Genomic DNA, 4,648 nt, shown 5'->3' on the forward strand with positions numbered 1-4,648 from the left:
AGAGAGAGAGAGAGAGTAAAGCTGAGGGCCAAGCCAAAACCTAGTCTGGGAAAGTTTCAGCCACTAACTTTGCTGCGTGGGGTGATGGGAGACAAATCGGTCCCAACTTTTCAAACCACCTCGTTACCACTAGAAAGAGACACGTTTGAAAATGTGGAGGAAAACGCTAAACAGAATGAGCGCACACAACTCTTCCCCATATTATTATTTCTATTTCTATTTTAGGTTAGCATTCAAAGTAACGCTTTTCACTAGGGCATCTTCATACATATGTGGTTGCACAAACTCTTGAAAAGCATCCAAGAAACAGCAAAGGGGGAAATATGTCGGGGTGCGGGGGGAGGGAGAGGGTGAGGGCTGCAGTTCGCGTTTTCCCTCTGAGGGGGCTGGGGACTTACCGGAGGGCGGCGGTGTCAGCGCCATTCGCTCCTCCTCCCCAGGAAGGACCCGCCACCCTGGCTTTTTTTTTTTTTTTTTTTTTTTTTTTTTTGTGGCTTTGCTTGTAATTTCCACTACGGGTTCGGAGCTGATCTGACTGCTTGCTTTCATTTGCCTGGAGGTAGTGAGTGTGTCTGGGAGGCTGAAGGTAGAGCCCTGGCCTTGCCTCTGCCGGGCTGGGAGACACCTTCCCAGGCTCTTTCCGGAAAGCGATAGAAGGATCCTGCGGGAGACCTCGCTCTCAGGCTCCGAGTAAGCAAAGAAGATGGGGGTTGCCAGTGGGGGTCGGGGAGTCTGGGCACCAAGAACTTTCTGCCTTCTTGCCAGTTATTTCCAGGAGCATTTGCCTCTTCTCCCAGATGGGTGCCGGATGCGGGTCCAAGTTATCTCTTATAAGTAACAGGTGCCCAGTGACTAAGTACGGCAGGACTGGAAGCTTCCCTGGGGATTATCTGGTTCCCGACGCTTAGCATACTGGCTCAGGCCCCAAATGGCAGAGCTGGGGCACCAGGAAGCCGGGGCGCCTGCTCCTAGGTAGTTAACCAGATATAACCAGTCCGCTTCTGCTTTGTGTCTTCCGTGTGTTGGGAACTCCTGTTCATCCTGATGGAGTGGAGTTCCGTGGAGTATTTGAGCTCACAAGGAGTGAGAGCCGTTATAGTCAGGTCCCGTTCAGGCTGAGCCTTACCAGAAAACCTCTCCTGAGTGGCTACGAACTACCACTTCCCCAGCTCTTAGCATCAGCTCTCTGATGCTCTTACTCCCCAGCCAGGGACTGCCTATGAGCCTCATGATCTGGGCACTTCTGGGCCTTTATTGCAACTTTTAGTGTCAATGGGTCTCGCAGGTTCGCCAGCCTAACAGGGTAGGATAGGCAGCATTGACCCGTTTTAAGTTGAAGGAAATGCAAGTCCAGAGACACTGGAGCCACGGACTCACTAGTATTTAGCTATTAAATTGCAGCTGAGATTTGAATGTATTTTTTATGGCTCCAAGGCTTCTTCCATTCAGCATCTCCTATCCTGGCTAGTGAACAGATGGGACCATCTATGAGGGAAGGCTGGGGAAAAAGCCTGGAAAGGAGGATGCGTTGGGTGAGGGCTGGATGTATTATCTGCCCTGTGTTTTCTGTTTATTTTAGAGTTTATTTTATAGATATTTACATTTTATTTTCTAATTTTTAATTAAATTGTAATTGATACGCACTAAAATACGCAAATCTTAAGCATTTTGGTTTAATGAATTCGAAGGGTTTGTGGATGCAGTGGCTGAGGTCACCGTGTGTGTGTGTGTGTGTGTGTGTGTGTGTGAGAGAGAGAGAGAGAGAGAGAGAGAGAGAGAGAGAACTTCTTTGTTGCTGATGATGTCTCAAACCCAGGACCTTGTGTGCTCTGAGAACTCCCTCTACTGAAGTTACATCCCTAGCTTCAGCTGTTCTAGTCCTCTCATACCTATCCCAGCCCCTGATATTCTACCACTGAGCTAGACCCTGATCCTCTGAGCTGGGCAGGCCTTGAGTTCTCTTTAGATCCTCCTGCCTCTGCTTCCCAAGTGCTGAAATCAAAGGTATGCACTACTGTGCCTGACATAGCTGAGGGAGGTGAATCTTTTTGTTTTTGCTTTTTTTTTTTTTTTTTTTTTTTTTTTAAAAAAAAAAAAAAAAAAAAAAAAAAAAAGAGGACTCACTATGTAGACCAGACTGGCCTTGAACTCACAGAGATCTGCTTGCCTCTGCCTCCTGAGTGCTGGGATTAAAGGCATGTGCCACCACGCTCAGCTTGTTTTGTTTTAAGCTTGATGATCATTTTATAAGTTGGGAAGAAAAACAACAGGACAGGCAAGAGGAAGAAAGCCATACCTTTTGTGTTAAAGTCCAAGGCAGGCTTGGCAATGGAGGTTTGTAAGTGGCTATATGGAGTAGGGGGTATCTTCAGAGAAACAGAAAGCCCAGAGGGTCAGGGCACGCATGGTTAGGCTTTTGGCTTATAGCCAAAGAAGAGACAAAAAAGGACAAAAGGAAAAATTATGCTTTTTGAGTTAGAACTCAGAAAATTGAGCAGTGAAGATCTGTAGTCGACTGCGTAAGTACCTATCTTATCCAAGGAGACAATACTTTCCCACATTTCTTCAGTGTAAGTTCAGGGGTATCAGCTTTCCTGAGAGGTGGTCTGCTGGCCTGTGATTGACAGGCCCAGTTTTATTAACTCTTAAGGGAAGGGACTATAGTATGTAATGGTCTAGTCTTTGGGACAGATTACAGTGCCATGTCTCCACCCAGGGCCAGAGGTAGAACTCAGATTCTGTTCTTCTGACCTGGAGGATCCTTAATGGGTTTCAACAAAGTCCTGATATCTCCACCTTCCCTTTCATATGGCATTAAAATTTTTTTTTGATCTATTAATTTTTTATTTTACATGTATGAGTGTTTTGCCTGTGTGTCGTGAAATGCCCAGGGAGGCCAGAAGAGGGAGTTAGATTCTCCGGAACTGGAGTTATGGAGAGTTATTACCCACTATGTGGGTGCTGGGTTCATCCACAAACCTGGGTCCTTTGCAAGAGCAGCCAGTGCTCTTAAATACTGAGCCATCTCTCCAGCCCAGCTATGTCTCTTCTTAAGAATTTTTGTTGTTGTTGTTTTTGATACAAGGTCTCCTTGTAGCTCCAGCTGACCTGGAACTCACTATGTAGACCAGAGATCTGCTTGCCTCTGCCTCCTGAGTGCTAGGATTAAAGGTATTTGCCACCATGACCAGCTTCATATGGTATTTTAAATCTTAAGGGTAGTTTAGTGTGGTGGTCCATGCTTTTGGTCCCAGCACTCAGGAGACAGAGGCCTGTAGTTCAAGGCCAGCCTGGTCTACATCATTGTGAGTTCCAGGACAGCTGGGGCTGCAGGGAGACCCTGTCTCCAAAAGACCGAAAAAAAAAAAAAAAAAAAAAACCTCAAAAAAACAAACAAACCATGAGAGGTTAGAGAGAAGGCTCAATGGTTAAGAGCACTGGCTGCTTTTGTAGAGGACTTGGGTTGGTTACCAGCACCCACATAGTAGCTAAAAACCATCTGTAATCCAGTTCCAGGGGATCTGGTGTTCTCTTCTGGTTTCCATGGGCATTGCATGACATGGGTGATATTACATAGGACTGTCCTTCAACCAGTAGACTATGGACAGATGCTATCGTCCCAAGCTTGTTGCACCCACTTGCCTAGGATCATCACAGCCAAACTTGTTGACTGATAGACTCTGCAAGAAAGGAGAGGTGGCAGGGGTCAGCCATACCTCCTGACCAAGCTGTTGGTCTTAGTTGCATGCAGGGTATATAAGCTGCACACCTCCCAACCAAGCTGTTGGTCCTAGTTGTATGTGGGGTATATAAGCTGTAGGGAGGCCCTCTCACCATTTTATGTAGCTGTAAGGAAGTCGGGATCCATGCCTGGATGGAGAAACTCCAGTGCAGCCTTAGGAGGGGCGCATCCACACTTCTGTGTGTAAACTCTCACTGCTCTGTAAGTAAACCCAATAAACGCATTGTTTTTCCAGACTGTAGTTTGACAAAATTGTACCTCAGCTTGTCATAGGGACCAAGGGAGGAGGGGTTTGGATGTCCTTTGTGCTCCCAGAAGGAATTTTAGCTACAATTGGTGTAGTCTTCAGGGTACCACAAAACCAAGGATGGGTTCGGGAAGAGTGATGGTATTATCTCTTGATACGGGGAAGGAAATCAACAATTGAGGGGAAGCTGGGTAAGGGGAGAATGTTGGCAGAAGAAATTTTGACTTGATGGGCTATTCCTATAGGGCTGGTAGGGGTAGCGGCAGTGACATGGGTAGCCCAGTGGTCTAACTAGGGTGAGGTTGCCCAGTTGGACAATGTCAATGGGAGAGATCCTGGGATCACAGCCCTCTTGTAGGGAGATAGAGTGACATGCCTGCTTGACTGATGGGGTCTGTCATGGGAGTATAGAGATGCTTTGAGACAGCCAGAGGTCTAGAGCAGACATTACAAGTCCTGGGAGTATCTCACGAGGGGAGAAAGTATCACCAAGCAGCTGTAGATGCAGCCTGGTGCTCCTGTGGTAGTAAGGGATATGTCCCAGGTTGAGTTGGAAGCCTGGGGGGGGGGGGGGACAAAAGGGTAAAAAGAGGGAATTTAGAAAAAAAAGGGAATTGGGGGGGGGGCTTCAGTTTTGCGCTCTCGCTTTGCCAGAAAAG

The 4,648-nt window shown here is 47.1% G+C and overlaps 1 protein-coding gene across 7 annotated transcripts in view; it reads left to right on the top strand.

Annotated features, from left to right (window-relative positions):
- The window catches only part of LOC103734487 (N-acetyllactosaminide alpha-1,3-galactosyltransferase), a 74,797-nt gene that overhangs the window by 696 nt on the left and 69,453 nt on the right, over positions 1-4,648 (top strand). Inside the window, exon 1 of one of the 7 annotated variants that reach the window (XM_029563697.1) lies at positions 547-690. The exons of the other annotated variants lie outside the window; for them this stretch is intronic. The gene's annotated coding sequence lies outside the window, so the exon portion shown is untranslated. Of the gene's footprint in view, positions 1-546; positions 691-4,648 lie in introns of those variants that run through there. 7 annotated transcript variants of the gene reach the window in all.

Source organism: Nannospalax galili, unplaced genomic scaffold (assembly GCF_000622305.1).
Source record: "Nannospalax galili isolate Female #2095 unplaced genomic scaffold, S.galili_v1.0 scaffold34, whole genome shotgun sequence".
Taxonomy (NCBI): Eukaryota; Metazoa; Chordata; class Mammalia; order Rodentia; family Spalacidae; genus Nannospalax; species Nannospalax galili.